At 39.1% G+C, this 24395-nt stretch overlaps 1 protein-coding gene across 1 annotated transcript in view; it reads right to left on the reverse strand.

Annotated features, from left to right (window-relative positions):
• RASGRP1 (RAS guanyl releasing protein 1) overlaps positions 1–24395 on the reverse strand; it is an 80103-nt gene that overhangs the window by 50603 nt on the left and 5105 nt on the right. The window lies entirely within an intron of this gene.

The raw sequence follows: 24395 nt of genomic DNA on the forward strand, positions 1-24395 counted from the left end.
TTTGGAGCAAAAATTAATATAAGACCTGGTCTTGCTTTACTATAATATAAGATCGGGTCTTTAATATAATAATATAATACCGGGTATTTTATTAATTTTTGCTCTAAGAGGCATTACAGCTGATTGTCTGGCTAGGTCTTATTTTCAGGGAAACATGGTATAGTATCTGGGCAGTCTTCTCTTTCGCCTCTGCCTCTGGTAGCCGAGAAAGTGTCCACTGGGCTCTATCACTTTGCCGGCATTAATGAGGGGGTACCAAAAGCTCAGTTCTGGGGATGAGCCTGTTCGACATTGTTTGGACAGGGCCATTTTATCCAGGACATTAAAACACTTCCTTTTCCCTTTCCCACCATCCAACTCTTGGGACTTTTACCACTGAGAACACTTCTGCCAGGGAGAGGATCCACAAGGAGCCTGAATGCTAGTTATTTTATAGTATTTCTGCAACTCTGATAAAACATTTGGAACAGTCTGAAAAGAATGATTAAAATGTGTGGGTAAATTGATACATTTTGATTGATAAAAAATGATAAATTTCAATACACCCCTCTTCTGGACTGCATGGTCTCATGAATTAACTTTCAAGTAATTTGCCGATCCACCTCTTTAGTTCTTGGGGGTGTTCCAAAGAATGTTTCATTAGCAGCAGGTCACCTGACTACAGAAGGACGTTCTTTTCGGCAGGTTTTTATTTACTCCCCATGCCTGCCCAACGGGTCATCAGAAGGGGGCTCTGTTTTCTGATACCAAAGTGCCTCAGCTCTTTGCCCTCATGTATTTGATCACACACATCACAGTGTAACCCAAAGAATTAAACCAAAGGTGAAGCAGAAGTTAGTCATCTTCATTTGTCATCTGCTGCTACTTTGAGAAGTCTTGCTCCGCCTTCTAGCAAGCTCTACCACATAGGCTTAGACTGTGAAAAAGAGATTTCCCTTCACTTACAGTTCCTACAGAAGGAACTTCCACCAGTTTTATTTATTTTTTTTGTAGCCTGCTTTTTCTGTCTTAATGAGTCCCGTGAAAGGCAGGCATCTCATTGTACAGTTTGATGTCTTCTGACAAATACATACATTCAAGTAACCCAAAGCCCTCTCCAGATCTTTGGATCTTTCTATGACCCAATAAGTTCCCTAATCTTTCCAGTCAGTTCCTTCAACACCACTCCACCATAAAACCGTTATTCTTATTTTTAAAAAACATGGACTAGTTTTACCTATTTTAGAACTTCATATAATTGGAACACACAGTATGTATTTTTTTTTCTGTAACGCTTCTTTCATGAAGCAAAATGTTTTTTGAGATGAACCAATGTTAATTATAGCAGTGGTTCATTCCTTTTCATTGATGAGTAGGTGTGCTGCTGTATCAATAATATTTTTGTTCTTTTTGATGTCAAGTGATATACGGGTTGTTCCAGTTTTGAATTTCTATGGCTAAAGCGGATATGGACATTCTTGTACAAGTCATACTGTAGACATATGCCTTCCTTCCTCTTACGTACATACCTAGGAAGGGAATTGATGGCTCTTAGGGGAGGTGCATGTTTATAAGACACCACTATGCAGTTTTCCAAAGTGATTGTATCATTTTACTATCCCATCAGTAATGCTTAAGAGTTCCAGATGCTCTACCTTCTTACCAACAGTTGGTGTTGTCAGTTTAATTTCAGCCTTTTCTATGGGTGTACAGTGCTATGTTATTGTGATTATAATTCACATTTTCTAGTGCGTAACAATGCTGAGGATTTGGTGTTTATTTTTGTTTATGCCTTCCTTTGTGATGTAAATATTCAATTCTTTTGTTCATTTTTAATTGTATTATTTGTTGTTTTATTATTGAATTGCAGAAGTTCTCTCTACATTTGAATAAAAGTTCCTGTCAAAGTTGTATATTACCAAGTATTTTCTCCCATTCTGTGGCTTGACCATTCATCTCTTTTATGGTTTTTTTAACAAGGAGAAATTTTTGATTTTTGTGAAGTCCAATTTATTAAATACATTATGTACTGTAAGTCTTTTGCATCCTATTTAAAAATATCTACCCCAAGTTTGCAAAAATTTTCTCCTATATTACCTTCCAGAAGTCTACTGCTTTAATTTTATATCCAGATCCCTGATTCATCTCAAATTATGTCTGTGTGTGGTGTGAAATACAACTCACAGTCATTTTTCTCATGGGTATCAGTTGTTCCATCACCATGTGTTGAAGGGACATTCCTTTTTCCATTGACTTGCTTTGGTGCTTTGGTTGAAGATTAACTGCTAATGTATGGAGGTATATTTCTGAACTCACTATTCTGTTCCACTGATATATTTGTCTATCCTTATATGGTCTTGATTATTATAGCTCTATAGTAAATGTTGACATCATATAGTGTACATTTTACAACTTCATTCTTCTTTTGCAAGATAGTTTTGGCTATTTCAGTTCCTTTCATTTCCACATAAGCTCTAGATGCATGGCCTGAAACTCTAGGGTTTTTTCTTTTTCAGTCTTCTCTTCCTGAATTATTGATTTACCTTCAAATTCACTGATCTTTCCTTTGTCAGTGTCCAGTATAGTATTAAGCCGATGCAGTAAACTTTTCCATTTGGCGTATTTTATTTTTCACTTCTAGAATTTCCATTTGGTTCTTTTTATTGTTTCCATTTCTCTGTTGAGGCTACCCATCTGCTTACCTTACTTTAAATCCTTCAACATATTTACAATAGCTGTTTTAAATTACTAATGGACTAACTCCGTATGGACTAATTCTATGATGCAATATTTGCGTCAACTCTGAGTTCATTTCTATTAATGTTATTTCGTCTGGTTATGGATCACATTTTCCTGCTTTTTTATATCTTGTAATTTTATATTACATGCTATGCATTGTGGGTATAATGTTGAGGCATTTAATTTACATAAGCCTTAAATTGATCTTGACAAGGCTGGGATTTAGGTTTTGTTAGTGTGGGTCAAATGTAGCTCATATTCTAGGGCTGGAGTAGCCCATCTCTTAGGTTGCAATCTTTTTCATGTCCCAGTTGAATGCCCAAGATGTAATATCTCTCCATTCTGGCTGGTTGGACAGCGATATGAGACTTCCTCTGACTCACAGACCCCCAGTAACTATTTGGTGTCATGGAGTATTACTATATTCAGACACAGTTTAGTATTTGGCCGAAGACTCAAGGAAATCCTTTTCTCCAGTACCCTATTCCACAAATTTCAGCCATCCCAGAAGCCCTGAATATGAACTCTGTTTCCTCTGCCAGGCAAGATACTGCTGTCTGAGATCTCGTTCCCTGTACCACAATTTATAAAGTGCCCCTAGGCAGAAAGCCAAGATGTATTTTTGAGTTTACCCCTGTCTTTTCATTTTATCCACAATCACAAGTCTATCCTGTTTTCCAATGCCTGAAACTAGTTGCTTCACATATTTTTTCCCAGTTTTATAGTTGTTTACAGCAGGAAAATAATTACAATACCAAATATTCCATTATGGCTAGAACTGGAAGTTCCTTTTTTGATGTTAATACATTTATAAATGGGAAGTTACAGTTTTTTGCTGAAATTTGAATCCATTTAAACTTTTTATCTGTCCTCTTGGAGGTAAATAACTCGTATTAAATCTTTAATGCTTAACATTCTCAAGATATACATATGCTTAACACCTTAATATATGTTAAGACCAAGAAGAAAGAAAAGGCCACCTATTTTTCTTTTGTTCAGGTGCTGTCACCTTATATCCTCATAGATTTTATTTCTATATCATTTCTTAACTATTTATCTCCTCTGTACTCACTCCAGCCTTCCATTCCTATCTTAAAACCCAAAAATTAAACCTGAATTTAACAACACCCTGGAGTCTAGTATTTGGTCACATCTTAGTCTAAGATCTTGATGCCCAGAACATCAGCCTTCCTTTGGGAAATTCCTTCCCTGAATTCCATTGTGTGACTTTAGAGAGAAATGTCCCATTCTTAGATTACTCCACTCATGTGACCACAGTTGCTTGGTTCAAGCAGTACATGCCTGCCCCAATTTAAATCAAAGTTCTTCGCTGGCAATTTTTTCATTGAACTTGAGGAAAAAATATTACATCTCTAATGATTAGAGATACAGAATTTGTAGCTGTTGGCGCTATATTCCCAGTCCATGGAGGAAACAAATCATGGTGAAAGAGAATTATTAGCTGACAATCAGAGAGAAGCAAGTCAGAAAGAGAAGACAGGAGATAGAGGGAGGGAGAAGGAGAGGGAGAGAAAAAGTGGGAGGGAGAGGGGGAGAGGGAGGAGAGAGAGGGCAGAGGAAGAGGTGGAGAGAGGGAAACAGGGAGGCAGGGAGTGAGGGAGGAAGGGAGAGGGAGAAAGGGAGAGAGAGAAAGAGAGAGAAAGAGAGAGGGAGGGAGGGAGGAAGAGAGGGAGAAAGAGAGAGAGACAGAAAGATTGAAATACCGTGTTTCCCCGAAAATAAGACCTATCTGGACAATTAGCTCTAATGCGTCTCTTGGAGCAAAAATTAATGTAAGACCCAGTCTCACATTATATTATATAAGACCCGGTCTCATAGTAAAATAAGACCGGGTCTTATATTAATTTTTGCTCCAAAATACGCATTAGAGCTGATTGTCCAGCTAGGTCTTATTTTCAGGGGAACAGGGTACATGCTAGCATCTCCTGATGATGTTCTAGTCCCTAATTTCAGATGTCCCCAAGGCCTATAGGTATCCTGTACTCTTCCTTTGCTTCTGTTATATGAAATAGCTATATTCCTTCTAATAAATTCCATCAGATAGTTCATGTTGGATTTCTGAAAATGTCCTAATATATTGAGAAATGAGAGGATTATTTTTTGGGGTCTTATTTACTGAACAGATATTAATGTAGCCCAAATTCATGTAAAATTTAAAATGATAGCACTAAGTTCATACCTGCTGTGTCTATTATGATAACATCCCAGTAATTTTTTGACACAGCTATTCCAACCAGGTATTGTCACCTTGTATCACCAGGATGTATTTTGGATCACTGACAGCTTGCATTATTAATCTGAGGGAGTGAAACACTAACAGTAATAATGACTGTTACTATTTTTGAGTGTCTACTATGTAATGATGTTTTGATAGTATTTTATATAAATTCTTTTTTTCTACTAAGATACCTATTTCACAACAATAATAAAATATGTATTAATGCTCATGTTTATAGACACTGAGTCTCAGAAACATTAAGAAACTTGCTAAGGGCAAGAAGTTACTATGTGCCAGTGTTAGGATTGGACCTCAGAATACAATCGGGGTATTAATCCCTTCACCTGGAAAGTCTATTTCTATTAATGCAATCTCAGAATATTTTAACTTTTTAAGAAGACACGTGGCATTATTGGCTCATACTGAGTTAACAATCCACTAAAATCTTTTGGTGTTTTTCACACGAATGACAATCCAGTTTTTCTCTATGCAGAACATACTCGTATATGAATCAACATTTTTAAACTGAAGTGCAAGACATTTATTCCTACTGACGTGCTGTTTGTTAGAGTTCTTTGTTTTACCGTATTCATCTTCCTGAATTTTGATTTTCATTTAAAGTATTTACTATTTCCATCATTGTGTCTAACAAAAACATAGACTGTGTTTCAGTCTGATGAACGTGTTCAGAGCCTGTCATCAATGCTTCTACCTGCAGACTGACATCCATCTAAGCTCACACCTGTATGTATACACTCCTTGAGTATGATTATTAACCAGCTATAAATTTGTTTATCTGGATTTTTATGTAGCTCATATTTGCCTGTCTAATATTTTTTGAGCATTTACTTTTCAGCTTTATAACAAGTCTGTCAGGATCCCACCCATATACTTTCAGGCCTTACCATTATAACGTATACCCACTCAACTTCCACCTGCCTGAGGGCTTTCTCTGGAAGCCCGTCCTATCCCAACAGGTGCATAAGGCAGGCCAGACATGCTAGAGAATGAACACCCCTTAAAAGCAACCCTTAACCAGTGACTGATGGAACTTGTTATATAAATAACCCAGCTCGTTTGTCTTGGGTGGAACCGTTCTGATCTCTTCTACGCTGACTCCAGAGTATTAACTCACCTGACAACGTACCCTTTAGAAGCTGCCTTCCCTATTCCTCTATCAGTTTTTCCTAATATCATCTTCCAAGTTAAGTATTTGTATTCAAATCCTTGTCTTAGGATCTGCTTCTGGGAAAACCCAAACTAGTGTTGGCAAGGATGTGGAGAAAAGGGAACCCTTGTGCACTGTTGGTGGGATTGTAAATTGATGCTGCCACTATGGGATATAGTATAAAATTCCTCAAAAATCTAAAAACAGAACTTCTGTACAAGCAAGAAATTCCACTTCTAGGTATTTATCTGAAGAAAATGAAAACAATAATTTGAAAATATATATATGCACCCCTATGCTCATTGTAGAATTGTTTACAAATAGCCAAGATATGAAAGCTACCTAAATGTCCATTGATAGATGAATGGATAAAGAAAATATAGTCCATATATACAATGGAATATCACTCAGCCATAAAAAAGAATGAAATCTTGCCATTTGCAACAACATGGATAGATCTAGAGAGTATTATATTAGGAGAAATAAGTCAAACAGAGAAAGACAAATAATGTATGATTTAACTTAAGTTTTATAAAACTTAATTTTATACTAAATGTGGAATCTAAAAAATAAAAACCAACAAACATAATGAAACAGAAACAAACTCATAGATGCAGAGAACAAACTGATGGTTACCAGTATGGAGGGATGTGGGGTGGGGATAAAAGAGGAAAAGGACTAAGAAGTACAAACTTTCAATTATAAAATAAGTCACAAGGATGTAATGTACAGCATAGGGAATACCGTCAATAATATCCTGATAAACATGTATGGTGATCGATAGTTTCTAGGCTTATTATGGCGATCACTTTGTAAGGTATATAAACGTTGAATCACTATGTTGCACACCTGAAGCTAATATAATACTGTACATCACCTATAATTAAAAATAAATTAAAATAAGTAAATTTCCTAGCACTCATAAGATTTTTTTCAGCATTAGTATCCATTTTGTAAATGAGAAAACTGCAGTAAAACAACTTATCTAAGGCAAATATTTGATAAATGGTAGATTCACGATTTGATTCCAAAGACCATGATGCTGTGTGGCCTCCAATGGGCTCCTCTGTAATCCGTTCACTGCCTTGCTGAAATCAGGCTTATTACAGCCCTGGTCTTTCCCTGTTTAAATTGGGTGTATATGTGGGTAAGGTGAGGTGGGGAGGAGAGTATTACATTTTCTCACTTACTTACCTCCAACTCCCACCTCTGATAACAGGATTGAAGGTTAAAGTTTCTAGTTTTATTTCTTGTCTTTCTGCCAGACAAGACATTTCTACCAGAAATGCAACATCTCAGTGCTGAGCAGGGAATGGACTGAATTTGATGTGGGATGCCAAGTACAGGACATTAATAATTATTTCAGTGGTATGTAACCAAAGTACCCAATTTTTATTCTTTACTCTCCTCTTCCCTCTTTAATACAAACATGACACTCTATTTCATCATCGAAAAAAATGAGAACAATTGATTCCTTTGAATTTTCTGTAATTCTTAATCATCTATTTTTCTTAGGTTTGAGGACACTTTTCTTCTTAGGTATTAATATGGAAAAGTATAGATTTCCGGTCAAGACGACAGAGAAGGTAAACACTGTGCTTGCTTCCTCCTACAAAAACATCAAAATTATAAGTAAATTATAGAACAATTATCATTGAGAACCACTTGAAGTATAGCTGAACAGAATTCCTATAACAAAAGAAATAAAGAAGCCACATTGAGGCTGTAGAAGGTATGGAGACACAGGATGGGCAGGTCTCACACCCACGATGTGGTGATTAAGAGTCAGGAGGGATATCTCTGCTGTGGAAGACTCCCCTGAGGAATGAACTGTCCCAGCCCAACACCAGGCTCCCCAGGCTGGGACACCAGTGCTGGGAAGAGGAGTCCGCATAACATCTGGCTGTGAAAACCAGTGGGCATTGCGTCCAAGTGAGACGAGGGCTGCTGGAGTCCCAGGCACTCCTCTTAAAGGGCCCATGCAAGGACTTATTCGCTGACAGACTCACTCACTCTGAGCTCCAGTGCAGGGACAGCAGCTCGAGAAGCATCAGGGACATACGGGGATGAAGTATATTGACTAGCTTCATGGAGAGAGCTGGAAGGTCAGGGCAGCTCTTTCTGGGGTTAGAGTATTGCCAGGCACTCTTGTTCCTTTGTTTAACTCTCCTCCCACTCGGCCTGCAGGCGCAGGCAGGCGCCAAATCTGAGCTCTCCATTCACCTGGCTAACAATGTTCACCCTACTCTGGTGATTCCCTGAGACCCTGCATCACCAAACTCCCTCATCTGCCCAAGTCTCTTCCAGCAGCTACTCCACACAAGCAACCTGCCTCTCCTTGTGCTGATAACTTTCCTAAAATATCTCAAAGGTCCCAAAACCCCAAACAAGCAGTGGTAGGTCTTGGTGTGCCCCGTACCTCTTGCTAAGCATCCCAAAGCCTGGCACAAGTGGTGACCAGTCTCAATTTGCATTATACCTTCCATCAGGTGACCCCAAGACTGGCATATATGGTGGCCAGTCATGGTTTGGAACACAGCTTCAATTAAACAGCACAAACCTGACAAAAATGGAGGCTGGCCTCAGCTCATATTGTGGTGCCCACCAATGGGTGCCAAGCCCAAGAAAAGTAGCAGCCAGCCCTGGTTCACAGCATAGCCTTTCCCAAGCATCTCCATGCCTAAGGCAAGTGGTAACCAACTGCAGATCATTTTGTAGCTCCTACTAAGCAGTCCCAAGCTTGGCACAACCCATGGTTGACCATGGCCTGAATTGCAGTCCCACCCAAGAGGCTCCAGAACCAACACACCTAGTGGCTGCCTTCAGATCACCTCACAGCATCACCCAGCCAGCTCCACAAATGACACACCTGAAGGGTGGACTCGACTGGCCCTAGAGCCGCACTAAAGTGACTCTTGTTCCATGGGTCAGCCCCTGCACAACAGCTCATCTACTGTAGTCACACCCAGGCCTCACAGTCAGTCAGCCTGAGACACAACCCCACCCACTGACATGCCAAGAGCAATCGAGGCTCAATTACAACACAAAACCCAAACAAGGGACTCTCCTGGAACACTCAGCTCAGGTGACCAGTGAGACTTCCCCACTGGGCCACACAGGACACCTTCTAGATCCAGCCACTATGTCTACTGTCAAGATCAGTAGACATAGCAGATATACCTAATACACTGAAACAAACACAAAGAGTCAGCCAAAACGAGGGGACACAAGTCCCAAATGAAAGAACAGAATAAAACTCCAGAAAAAAATTCTAACCAAAATGGAGACAAGCAATCTACTAGATGCAAAATTCAAAACGTTCACTATAAGGATGTCCCATGAACTTAGGGGAGGAATAAATGAACTCAACAGAGATATAAAACATTAAAAAAAAAAGCAGTGAGAAATGAAGTACACAATAACTGAAATGAAGACTATATTAGAGAGAATAAACAGAGTCGATGAAGCAGAGGATTGACTCAGCAATTTGGGAGTCAAGGTAGTGGAAAACACCCAATCATAGCAGCAAAGAGAAAAATGAAAAATAAAAAAATTTAAATGAGGATAGTTAGTGTAAGGAGCCTCTGGGACAACACTAAATATACCAACATTTGCATCGTAGGGGTATCAGAAGGAGAAGAGAGAGAGCAAGGATTTGAAAACCTATTTGAAAAATAACAGAAAACTTCCTTAATCTGGTGAAGGAAATAGAGATACAAGTCCAGGCAGTGCACAGAGTTCCAAACAAGATGACCCAAAAAGGCCCACACCATTAACACCTCATAATTAAAATGCCAAAGGTAAAGACAAAGAAAGAACCTTAACAGCAGCAAGAGAAAAGCATTTAGGGAGCGCCCATAAGGCTATCAGCTGATTTCTGAACCAAAACTTTGCAGGCCAGAAGGGATTGGCACACAGTATTCACAGTGATGACAAGCAAGGACCTATAACCAAGATTATTTTACCCAGCAAGGCTATCATTTAGAATCAAAGGAGACATAAAGAGTTTCCCAGACAAGAAAAAGCTCAAGGAGTTCATCACCACTAAAGCAGTATTACAAGAAATGTCAAAGTGACTCTTTTTAAAATAAGAAGATCAAAAATATGAATAAATAAATACAAGAAAGGAAAAAAATTCTCTCTGACAGAGGCAAACAGTAAAGCAGTGGATTTGCCAACTGTAAAGCTAGTACCTACTACCTACTAGCTTTGTAAAAGCCAGTACAAAAGTTAAAAGGCAAAAGTAGGAAGATGATTTGTAATTACAACAATAAATTAAGGAATACACACAAGCACACACACACACACACACAATGACAGAAACATAAACATGGAAGGGGTAAGTAAACACTGTAGTGATTTTAAAATGTGTTTGAACTTAAGCAATCAGCAACTTAAAATATAAAACTTAAAATAGACTGCTGTAAACATAGTTTAGTCAGTATGAAGCATGTGGCCACCACAAACTGAAAATCTACAAGAGATACACAAGAAATAAAGAGAAGAGAATCCAACACAACACTACAGAAAGTCATCAGCATACAAGAGAAGAGAGCAAGAGAAAAAGAAAGGAACAAAGAACTACAAAAACAATCAGAGCACAATCAATAAAATGATAATAACTACATACCTTTCAATAATTACTTTAAATGGAAACAGACTAAATGCTCCAATTAAAAGACATAGGGTGGCTGAAATGATTTAAAAAAGGAAAAGTTAGACCTGTACATTAATGCTACAGAACACCTACTTCAGAGCAAAATACACACATAAACTAAATGTAAATGAATGGAAAAAGATATTTCATGCAAATGGAAACAAAAAAGACTTGGGTAGCAATAATTATATAAGACAAAATAGACTTTAAAACAAAAGCTGTAACAAGAGTCTAACAAAGGCATTTCATAATGATAAAGGGATCAAACCAACAGTAGGATATATCTCTTGTAAACATTTATGCACCTAACATAAGAGCATCTAAATATATAAAGCAAACATTGATGAACATAAAGGGAGAGATTGACAGTGAAACAATAATAGTAGGGGACTTTAACATCTCCCTTATATCAATAGACCATCCAGACAGAAAAATCAACGGACAAAAGCTTTAAATGACACATTAGACCAGATGGACTTAATTGATATTTTTAGAGCATTTCACCCCAAAGCAGCAGGATATACATTCTTTTCAAGTACACATGGAACATTTTCCAGAAGAGACCACATGTTAGGCTACACAATGAGTCTCACAAAATTTAAGATTGAAATTACATCAAGCATTTTCCCTGATCACAATGGTATAAACTAGGAATCAATTACAAGACGAAAACTAAAAGACACACAAACATGTGGAGGCTAAAGAAACATGCTATGAAACAATGAATGTTTGTTTGTATGAAACAATGAATGTTAATCATAAGATCAAGAAAGAAATCAAAAGATACATTGGCACAATGAAAATGAAAACACAACCCCAAATCTATGGGACACAGCCAGTCATAAGACGGGAATTCATAGCAATACAAGCCTACCTCAAGAAACAAGAAAAATCTCAAATAAACAATCTAGTCTTACATTTAAAGGAACTAGAAAAAGAACAAAGCCCAAAGTAAGTAGAAGAAAGGAAATAATAAAGATCAGAACAGAAAAAACAAAATAGTCTAAAAACTAATAGGAAAAAAAAAAATCAATGAAACCAAGAGCTGGTTTGAAAAGACAAACACAATTGATAAACCTTTAACTAGAAGCATCAAGAAAACAAAGAGTGGGCCCAAATAAATAAAATCAGAAATGAAAGAGAAGTGACAACTGACATTACAGGAATACAAAAATGTTACAATTATATGCCAACAAATTGCACAACCTAAAAGAAATGGATAAATTCCTAGAAATGTGCACTCTTCTAAGACTGAATCATCCCATGATACATCCAATAAGGAATTAATATCCAAAATATATCCAATGATACATCCAATAAGGGTTAATATTCAAAATATATAAGGAATTCAAACAACTCAACACCAAAAAGAAACAAACAAAAACAAATCCAATTAAATAATGGGCATAGGACCTGGCTAGACATTTCTCTAAAGAGGACATACAGATGGGCAACAGATAGATGAAAAGATGTTCAATGTCACCAATCATCAGAGAAATGCAAATTAAAACCACAGAGAGATACCACCTCACACTTGTCAGAATGGCTATCATCAATAAATCAACAAACAACAAGTGTTGGCAAGGATGTGGAGAAAAGGAAACCCTCGTGCACTGCTGGTGGGATTGCAAATGGGTGCAGCCACTATGGAAAACAGTATGGAACTTCCTCAAAATATTAAATAGAACTATCTTATGACTTCGCAATTCTACTTCTGGGTTTTTTCCCAACGAAATCCAAAAGAGTAATTTGAAAAGACATATGCACCCCTATGTTCACTGCAATAACCAAGCACTATTTACAATAACCAAGATATGGAAGCAACCTAAGTGTTCATCGGTAGATGAATGGATAAGGATGTGATGCATCTATACAATGAAATATTACTGTCATAAAAAAGACTGGAAGCTCGCCATTTGTGACAACATGGATGGAAGGAGAGGGTATTATGCTGAGTGAAATAAGTCAGACAGAGAAGGACAAATACCTCATGATTTCACTTATATGTGGAATCTATAAAACAAAATAAATAACCAAACAAGACAGAAACAAACTCCTAGGTACAGAGAACAGAGTGAGGATTGGGAGATGGGTTAGGGTTTGGAGGCTGGGTGAAAAAGGTGAAGGGATTAAGAAGTACAAGTTGGCAGTTATAAAAATAGTCACAGTAAAGTTCAGCATAGGGAACACAGTCAATAGTAATAGTTATGTATGCTTTCATGTGGGTACTAGAGTTATCAGAGTGATCACTTAGTAAATTATATAAATGTCTAATCACTATGTTTTACACCTGAAACTAATATAATATTGTATGTCAACTATCACTAAAAAGTTTAAAAAAAAAAGATAAGCACATACCACAGTGGGCAAAACAGTGTGAGGACTCTCCACGACTCACCCAGCTTCAACAATGAGCAGCACAAGGCCAGTTTTGATCCATCTATTCCCTATTCACTTCTCCTGCCCATATTATTGTAAAGCAAATCCAAAACCTGGTATTTCATCAGTAAATATTTCAGTATATATTTTTGAAAACAAGGACTCAAAGAAAACCCCAATGCAACATGAATATGCCTAACACAAAACCAATAGTAATTCCTAATATCAAATATGCAGTCAACGTACAAATTTCCAAGTATCTATAATTATATAATTATGAGTGTGTGTGTGTGTACGAGTACACACACGCAGTTGTGTACACACACACAATTTTTAGAAAAAAGGTTCACAAACTATGGAAAGTTGAAAACTCCCTTATGTCTCTTTCAGTTGCAATTTTGAGGGCACACTTTATCAGTTAACAAGCTACGTCCATCTTAGGTAGATGGTGGTAGTTGCTGACCAGGTAATGGGACTCAACCACTGGGAACAGAGAAGATTGGGGCACAGGGTGGGGAGCTCTTTCCTAGGGACTTAAAGCAATCGCTGCGACCAAGCGCTCAGCCATCCTTGGCTATGACTGTAGACAGAGTGCAGGAGCCAGTAGTGTGGACACTACAGCTTCCGGGAAGCAGCAGGTCAGAGGCTGAAGTGACACTACAGCTGTGTGGCCTGAACTGGAACTGCCTGGGAGTGAGGTAAATGGTGATCCCACCACGGCAGGTTTGGATGGTGTAAGTCTGGAACCCATGCTGCTAAAAGGGAGAAAGGGAAAGGAAGCATGATAATGCTCCTCTGCATTTGACATTAAATAAGTGACTGTAAAATTAACCAAAACGATGAACTGCTCATTAGGTGGAAGGACGCTCCATAGGCTGTAACTACATTCTAACAAGATACACACATCAATGATAATGCTGGCACATTTCTTGGCTTCCTAGAAGCCCTGGGTGCCCCCTTAAAAGGGGACTGCTCACAAGATAATGAAAACAAGTCCTGGTTAGAGGTTCAGAGAAATCAGTGAAGGGAAGCCAGACATAGTTACCTTTGCTCCTCCACCCCAGAAATTCCCAGATGACTTCATCACTGACTGCCTCAGTACTCTGGTTACTCCATTTTCTCCTTCACTACAAAACTGGCATGCTCTGCTTCCCCCGCCCCTTCAAGAACAGTGCCTCTAGTCCATACTCCTTTTGCTCCTTTCAGTTAATCACTGGTGTCCCTCCAACCCAAGCTCCATCCTGGCAGCATCTTCTGACTGAACATTTTGGTAAGAACCTCAGCAATCTCACCAGGGTCCTTGACCATCCTCAGGAAAAATCCAAAGTAGACAACATGGCCTCCCCCACACCACCGCCCACCATCTCTTCTTTGCTGCAGAAATCACAGATGTACCAAATTGTAGCATCTTGTGTTTTTGTTATGTATCTTTCCCAGTTGCTACTTAAGAGTCTCTTAGAAAGTTATTAAAGACAGGAGTTTTTCATTGTTTCTGAAAGCGAAGCTTCTCTTCCACAAAACCCATCTGAATTTCCCTATACATAAAAATAGCCCATCTAGAATTTTAAGCTAATGGAAGCATATTTTTTTTGTTTCCTTCATTTCTTATAACTACAATCACATGGTTATCATACTTAGCATTTGGCCCTGGAAAATAATGAGTAACTACTCATTTTTCTTATAATGTCTTTTCTGATAATGTCTTTAATTCCTCATTAGAATCATTTTAGTTGCCAAGCAACCTTCACTTTTAAGTCCCATATTTGAAGGGATTATGTCAGAATTATTTTTTTAAATCAATTTTAGGATAGAATAGCAACTTTCTGTGCTAGCATACCTCTTTATAAATACTAATGTTGATTTTAAGAGCATAATTGTTTAAAATGTGAATTACAGAAAGCACAGTAAATTATAGCGAATCTACCATTAAAAAGTTAATGTGATTAAAGTACATGTAAATATGCACAGGAGGGAATGTGGGAAGATATTCCTAACAATGCTAAATAATACTGCTTATCTTGCTCTTGGTGGTAGAATGGATGACTGTAATTTTCTTTGTTTTGCTAGTCCGTGTTTTCTAAGTTTTCTATAGTGTGCAGGAATAATTTTTAAAGTTATTAAATTTCAAAAAGTAAATATGAGAGCTGGGTTAAAGCTATATCTTTGTAAATATAAGAATTTATAAAACAGTAGGATTAAATAACATGTTTATGAAATATACTCATATGAACACTGCTGTTCATAGTAAATACTCACAAGTTAACTGTTACTCAAATATTTTAAAAGCTATGCAAGTGGTAAATTTGATACATTTTACAATAATAAATGCCTATGTTAGAACAATATAAACTCAGTGTATATTAATAATTTAGAAATAATGGATTTAAATTTGATTGGTTTTCTAAGTCTCCACCCTAAGGAAATTGACTCTTCAAACAGGTCAAAAGTACTTTCTTTAAACGTACAAATTCCTAAAGGACTTTCTTCAAATTCACATTCAACATCATGACTGAAACTTCATTAAACCCTCTCCCAGATATTTTCAGTCTCAGAAATCATTTCAGCAGTATCATAGTGAGGGGAAACTGAGGCTGTGAGTTACAAAGTGACTGTCCAAGCATTCTGGTTTTAAGCCAATGACAATCCAGAAACAAAACTGAAAGCTTCTTTTTCTCCAGAAAAAACTTATTGACAAATTTTTACTGATCATTCACAACAGTGGATTACAGAATTACTCTATATCATAGACTGGACTGAATAAAACTTTGATTAAAACAACAATGAAATACCAAATCTTTGGCATAGGGATATTATTTTCAAGTTTAGAGTTAATAAAGGAAAAGATACCAGGAAACACGGGCACATTTAACTATTAATACATAAAAATGTAAAATTTCTATCCATTAAAATCCCCAAACCAATATAAAAATAGAAATGAGAATAAGGAAAAAAAATGCCCATAGTTAAGTGATAGTCGAAGAGTTAATAGCTTTTTAACATAAAAAGCTTTTGCAAACCTCTAATAATAAAAACATTAAGCAGCAAGTGACAAATAGGCAAAGAATATGAACAGACAGTTCACAAAATTGGAAATATAGTTAGCAAACAAACTTATGAAAACACACTTAACAAAAGCCTGGTTATATAGATATATCAATAGCACCTGTTACCACGTAGCAGGAAATGAAGGCAAATGATTAAACAGATGGAATCAGAAACAAATAGAGACAGCATATAATACACGAATAACAGAAAGTTCACAAAATTGAGATTTTGTTGGTCAGAAATAAGGGTCAGTTAAATCATGGAAAATTTTTAGAGGAGGTTAATTAACAAAACAAAAACACAGAGTGATAACTTCGACTCCAGAATGAGAATCTCAGTTTTAAAGTTCCACTGTCACTTCTTTGAGAAAATTTCTCAGCTTCACTGATATTTGATTTCCTTATTTCTAAGGTATACTGTTTCTTGTTTCTTTTTGGAAGAACACATGGAGAGTTGTTTTATAAAATACATCGATGAAAGGAGCAAAACAACAGCAAATACTACCTTCTCCTAATTAGGTAATACAAAATTAAATTTCCAGGTTTAGCTTCCTCTTCCCACCTCAACACTTTGCTTTGTAAGCACCCTCTATAGCTGGGGAAAGTGTTGTGCTGGTAAATGTTTAACCATGGCCTCTCCAGGGATGGGGTTTCAGAGGAAACCCTGATTAGCAGTGTTTGTCCATTTTCTGGTATAAATACTCCCAACATAGGCAATTCCAAGCTACTAGCCTGACTTCACTGAACATGGAGCTGGGAAGAAATGTCCATACCGTAGCTTACGACTATGTAGCAGTCATACCATAGAGATACAACAGATCTAATCTCAAGAGCATAGATGATAATAAAATGTGGCAATATACTAGGAAAGGATGAGTTTTGAGAATTGATCTTGCACGTTTATACGATAATGGTTAATGATGGCTGTGTTCAACAACTGGCTTGCAAAAATTTCCGAAAATGTAGCAATCCGCTTTCTCAGATGAAGACTTTCGAGACTGCGCTAGCATTAAATCAAGTGTGATATCCTGTGTGTCTGCACAGGTCGTGTGCCCGTGAACACGAAGCTAGCCCTGTGTACACTTTTGCTCCTTCCCGGCTGTTTTCCTCCCAACCACTGTAGGACAACCCCAACTAGGTAGTAGCCCAAACTACCCATAGAACAAGGCACAAAGCCCAGCAGCTAGAACTGCTCCGGGCAGAAGTGGGCAGGTCCTACCCTCAGGAGATGGGTCTGCTGGTGGGGCCTGCATTTCAGATGACATCCTCAGTGGTCTCACTGCCCAATCACTGCTGCTTCAGTCCGTTACTGAACACACAGCTTTTGCTTTCACACTACTTCCTAATGTGTTTCTATCATGGACTTAAAACCTTCATGTCAACCTATGGCCTTAAAAAATCTATTGGAAAACTGGCACTTTGGGAGAAGTACTTAGAGGAAGCAGCTCTCCTGTTTTCCTCCTTTCCCGCTGCCCCCTAGCGAAGCCCCTACTTCTAGGCCTCTGACCCATGGGGGACAGGCATACATTAGGGAGCAAGGCCCTACAGCACCACAATAAATTGGTTTGGTTGTGCTGTCAAGCTGGAAATGCAGAATAGGCATGCTGCTTTTGAGGACAAAGAATGCAAGTGTAGTAATAACAGACAGCCATGTTCTGTTCATTTCCATGGCCAAAGATTAACTGGCTGGAAGTTTTGAAGAGAGTTTCAGCAGCTGAGAATGGATAGAGATGTGGGAATATCTCGTAGAAGTGGGCCCAGGGTTGCAAACCTGCTCAGGGGCAGGCCTCTCTCTAATTAGATCTGGCCAGATTGCTTTACACACCCTGACCATTTTAAACAATGTGATAATGAACGTACCAAGGCACACATCCCCTGTAAAAAGGTTTTAGGTTTCTTTGGATAATTACCCAGAAGTAGAATTACTGTCTCCTTCCTTGTCACTTTTTATAGCCTTTGTCTTAAATTCTATCTGGTATAAGTATAGTTGCCACAGACTTTTTTTTCTCATTTCTATTTTCATGAAATATATTTTTTCCATCATGTTGCTTTCAATCTGTGTGTGTCTTTTGAACTGGAGTGTCTTGTGGGAAGCATATGCAACAGTGTTGTTCACTTATCATTCAGCCACCCTATGTCTTGATTGGAACATTTAACCCATTTATACTTAAAGTAATTGTTGATCGATAAGTAGTTATTGCCATTTCATTATTCCTATTATTGAGTTTTTTACAGAGGCCCGGGAGGCTGGCTACACCATGTGCTTTTCTAATTCATAGAGTTGAAAAACCTATTTGCTCTATCACTTCTCATAGGATTTGTACCCTTCAGGTTTCCCATGCTTTCCTAGAAAGCCCAAGAAAATGCTCTGGGACATCTAAGAAGCAAGTGTACCATAGGATAATATTTCTCAAAATCAGTTCATGGAGGTCGTCTCCATCAAAACCATAGTGACTGCTGGCTGAATGGAAATCTCTGGAGTGGACCCTCAGAAATCTGAATATTGAACACACACGGTCCAACTCCTGAAGATTACTGCTCAAATTAAGCTGGAGAACCTCTAGTGTAGTGGGAAGAACAGTGAGCCTTGGGGATAAACTGACCAAAGACCAGATCTCAACGGCTCTCCCACCAGAGCAGGGGCGTCCAAACTGCGGCCCACGGCCAACTGTGGTCCACAATCCATTGTTCATTGGCCCGCAGCAAATTCCAAAAATATATTTAGTTTATTTAAATAAACCAGGTGAGAGGCAATACGTACTACACCTCGAGTGAGTGGCCCAGCTGTTTGTGTACTTTACCGCATATGGCGCTTGGTAAAAAACGTTGAAAAAAGTTTTGACACCCCTGCACTAGTGCGTAGGGCCACTTTCCACAGGTTCTTAACATCCCTGTGCTTCAATTTTCTATTAATTAAAGGAGCTAAATAATATCCATTTTATAGGGTTATTGTGAAAATCAGTGGGCCCAATTCAGGTCAAGGCCCAGTAGCCTTCAGAACCCACAGTAAGTGTCCAACCACCATCAGTCTACTATCTGTCTGTCTGACTCTGTCTTGTTCTCTTAGCAGTAAATCTCATCTCTCTGGATGGACTTGCTGACCTAAAATGCTCAGAATTCCTGAGACTTTGTCCATCTTATGAATAAACATTTTTATTACTGCCTCTGTTCTCTACCACACAGAGATCTGTTCTAAATGCCGCCACACAAGAGAGCACAGATGAGAGTGAAGGGGGTTTCCCATCACCTCCTTTCGCAGGCCTGGCAGTCACCGAAACTCACACATGAGAGGGCAGACACGCCAGCCTGGGGCACTGGATGATGCCAGCCTGTCAAAGATGCAGCAAAAAGGCTCCTTGGAATAAACAGCACCTTGATCACAGAATGCTAACTCACTGCCGAGGGCTAAGGACAGGCATTCCTGGGAAATGCTCTGATGCCTAGAAACCTTAGTTAGGATGTGGGTGCCCCAGGACTCTCCTTTACAGGTGAACCTTGTGGTCATGACTCCCAGTGATGGGTGTTCCACTGAGGAGGCTACTGGCACAGCCGTGGTCTTCTTCACGAAAGGCCTGTCATCAACAGTGGCCAAGGCCCCTTTCTGACCCTGCACTTGGCTTTGTTCCGTGGAGTTGCCCATTCTTGGATCGCAGTGGCCTTTGATGTCATGGCCCTGGGCTTCTGGTCTTGTGTTCCTGTTGCCTCTGGGTACCTCGCTTTGGTGCACAGACTCTGAGCTGCAGAGTGGCAAGGAATACCTAACCTTGCCTCGTCCTGTGTGTGGTCCCAACTAGTATGTGGTTGCCTTCATGGCTCCTATTTTAAAAACATGTGTAGTGTTTTACCCTTAATAAGTTATGATCTATACAACTGCTCCATGCTGTGGGAAATATATGTATTACCTTACAGGTATTTCTACTTTGGCAGGTCTTTGGATAGCATCAATACAATGTATCGGGTAATTTTAATCACTTAACACTTCATTCAAGAAAGAATTTTCAGGCAGACACCTATGGCATAAAGATGGGGTCCAATAAATGTATTTCTTATATTTCACGGAGTTTAATTTCTAATCCAGGGAAGACCAGGCCTGCAGAATGTGAGCCCAGGGCACAGGCCTGTCCTGCGTGGCATGCAGATCTCCCCTGTCCTAGGAAAGGGACCTGAGCATGTGCCAGAGGGACCCAGATTGCAAGTGGCTGCTGGGGGCACAGGGGACAGAGGTGAGCAGCATGTTTTCTCTTTAGATTGGAGTCATGAGGCTAGTTGTTTCAGTTCTCAGGGGCTCAATTTATTTTCTCATTTGTCCAGTGGAGGAGACAATATCTGACCTGCCTATTTCAGAGTTGTTTTGAGTTTAAAAGAAAATCAATATATTATGGAGCTCTAAGAAAAAAATAAACAACACTCTAAATATAAGATACTAGCTAAGCTGTTTCCTTTCACACTGGCAGGTAAGACAAAGACATCGAGTTCCCTCCCACATCCCAGCGGGGAGCAGGAGGGCTGCTTGCTGAGGGACATGTAGGCAGTTTTCTTTCTGATGTTGTCGGAAGTTGTCTTGCATTCAGAAGGGGACAGGGAAGAGCTTTGTGAATTTGGACATCTGAAGCCTTGCATTTAGCCCCAAATGCTGGCAGCCCTCTTACAAAGTGAAAATATTAAAAAAAAAAAAAAAAAAAAAAAGCCCAGATGATCTCATGGGTCTTTTCTACCTCTGAAATAGATGGTATGATTCACATACATTTGACATAAACGTACCAGGTTGTGATGATTTGCCTCATTATGCTCAGCTGAAGAGTGGATTAACAAACAATAATATGCTGAGAGTGTAAAGCATGACCTCTGATTAAAACAGAAGGCGGGAGTGGGTTGTTCCACGGTTAAAGCAACGAACTATGACTCAAGGCTCTGAGCTTCTCATCACAGATCTGTAACCTTGTATGTGACACTGGGAGGTCACATAGTGTCACTTGTATGGGACACTAGAGACCTTCCAGAGTACTCTTAATTTGTACATGCGGATCACAGCGTCTTAAAAGCATTGTAATAAGCCCTCCCTCTGCAAACAGTGGGTGATAATTAATGGCTAATAATATGAAAGAGAGGGCCGTCAGTAAAGATTGCCAAATGTCCATGATACCTTAGGAAGTATTCAGACTGCTCCCTAGAGATGCTACAAAAAAGCAAATCCCACCGTTTCCAGAAGATCTGTCCATTGCTGTCCCCCTTCAAGTCAGCCATCTACCCTGTCCCGCACTGCCCAACAGACATTCTGCGAGGATGGAAATATTGTCTATTCGTTCTGTCCAGAGGCAGCTACCACTTATGGCTATGGAGCACTTGAAATATGACTAGTGAAGTGAAGGAACTAAATTTTACATTTGATTTAATTTCAATTCATTGAAATGTATATGTAAACAGCCACACGTGGCTAGGGGCTACCATACCAGACAGAATAGCTCTAGCCAATTCAAACCTCCTCAAAGCAACAGGATGAAGATAGAAAGTAAATTAACTAATTAGTCAGTCTTTACGTTCATAACAGGTTTTTTCCTCCTCTTTTTTTCAAGTCGGAGGGAGGAATGGCCGAAATCAGGGTCTGAAGCAAGAGATCTTACCAAAAACTTAGATAGTTTCCTCTGTACTATTTCCCTCTCTTTTCATGCATATTAAAATGAAACAGCACCTAAACTCATTAACAAAAGGCTAAGCTAGATTGCTTTATTCTACAGCAAAAGTTTTCTATACAAATCTGACGAAATAACCAGTGAGATACCGTTCAAGAGGAATGAGCCTCACTCTGTACCATTCTCCAATCGCCTCTGAGGAGACCCACATGCACATATTTTGCCTCGGGTTGTTTGTCTGCTGCTACCCATCCCCAGCCCCACTTATCTCGGTGGCTCAAACTCCACTCCCCTCCCCCACGAGACACATCAACTGATAACCTCCGAGACAAAATCATAGGCGAAGTGCTGTCTCCCATTCCCTCCAGACATAGGGTACCTTTTCATTTTTGCCCCTTTCATGTAAATTCTGTGGCAGGAAACTGTAGTACAAAATACGCAGAGCCCTGAGGTCTTGTCTTCCTGCCTTCCCGCAACATTCCCACTCCCCCAAAAGGGGTTTGTATAAACAGTGGCTGTTCTCCCTAACCTACGTCCTCACCCTTGAAGTGAATTTACTCAAACTCTATGTGGTATTAGGTGGGTGCAAAAGTAATTGCGGTTTTTGCAATTTTTTTTTTAAAACCTTTTAAACCGCGATTACTTTTGCACCAACGTAATATAAAGAATCTATTCTTCCTGCGCTTCGTTTATTTCTGCCCTGTCTTTTGTATCTGTTTTCTTCCTGACCACTGCATTTCTCAGATATTCTGAGCTGAAATAATAGAACAGGGGTTCGGTCCCTAATTGTCCTTGTGCACTGCCTAGCACAGCGTCAGATGCAATGAGGGGCTTCATCAATGCCTCTTGATAATGGATAAAAGACTATTAGGCTCAGTGGGATTTTTATAGCTTTGGGATGTGAAGGTACTTCTTTAGTTCAACATATTCCAGGAAACAATGTAAATTTTTTCCCTTGGCGGACTTGTTGAGGGGAGTGGGTTAGGCTTGGTTCTTCTAGGGAAGGACTTCAGAATCGGTCCTGTATTTTTCAGGTTGATGTCATAACAATTTGAAGGAAAACGGCCCTGACCTCAGCCAGCAGTTGCATGAGTAGCATGGGAGGAAGAAAGAAATCAAGACAAATACACTGTGGGTCGCTCTTTTCTCAACAGTGAAGGGAAAAGGGAATAAAAATCCTTATTCATGAAATAGTCACACTGCCCCATTAAAGACCAGTAAATATGACTACCAAGCCTTGTGAGGAACTTTGTAGTTTATTCAAATTGGGAATGAGGTAAAAGGAAAGTACATGATGAATAACAGCTCATCAGAGCCATACTTCCACTAGTCTCCATGGTCTCCTAGTATAATTTGTGGCATGCATTTTTGCTAAGATTATTTTGAAATAGAAAACCATTCATTCTGCTTCCAAATTCATCCTTAAGTGAAGGATGAAAGTTATAATAAACAGAAATTTAATTAAATATTAAGGCTAAACTAGCAATAATAAAAATGCTTCCTCTTCAAGTTAAAAAACATACAACAAACAATAAAGCAAAGTGGGGTTCTTGGATCAGCTGCAGCAAAGCAACATCACCTGGGCATGTGTGAGAAATGCAAATTCTTGGACCCCACCCAGACCTCCTGGAGCAGAAACTTTGGGGGTGGAGCCCAGCAATCCCCATTAAAAAAAAATCTCCACGTGATTCTGCACTAACATTTGAGAATGACTGCTTTAAACCAATGTTGAAATCATCAAAACTATTATTTTCAATGTGCCCCTGAAATGTCAAATCTTTCCCAATTTTATAAGTAAGGCCTGAACAAGTCCAGTCAGGATTCCCTAGTTCTGAGGTCTCACAGTTCTGCACGCTGGGCTACCTGCGATGTGATCTAGATACCCCAGCACTCCCAGAGGCCCCAGGGCGCCGGCTGGGCAGGCACTTCTGAGCTGAGCCACCAGCTCCCCTGCTTCACGGTGGGAGAGGGAGGGGTTCAAAAAGGGGGTGCAGGGATGCCGAGGGGATTGGTGATGCTGGAAACCTATGACTTTTCCATCAATTGTGATCATTCCTTTTTGGGAGGGGAGCAAATATTTAGTGACTTTCAATCACTCTTTCACAAATAACAACCAAAAGAAAGACCGTGCTTATATAAAAAAAAAAATGCATCTCTGCAGATAATTGCTTGTCAGCTACACTAAACTGTGCATCTATCATAGTGAGTCTGGGTGATGACAAAGTGCAGCGTCTAGATAATTCACTGCCACCGTGTGTCTGTACGCTTTTTCCCCAGATCCTTGAACCTCAGTCGCAACGCTTATTAACCAGGACCTGCCAGCCAGATATTCTGGCTTTCCCCGATCCTCTCCTATTTCAGCATAATTACCCTCCAGATTCGAAAGGGAATTTTTAAGACTTTTTTTGTCCAAATGATTCAGGCTGTAAAATTTGTTTGTTAACAGTATTTGTCCTGTAACCTATTCTTTGTATGCCCCAAGCACCCAAGGACAAAAACAAGTCAAAGTGCCAGACGCACAATAGCATTTTGTGACATTTTTCGCCAGAAGAAAAACTCT

Source organism: Rhinolophus hipposideros (genome assembly GCF_964194185.1).
Source record: "Rhinolophus hipposideros genome assembly, chromosome: 5".
In the NCBI taxonomy this organism is placed as follows: domain Eukaryota; kingdom Metazoa; phylum Chordata; class Mammalia; order Chiroptera; family Rhinolophidae; genus Rhinolophus; species Rhinolophus hipposideros.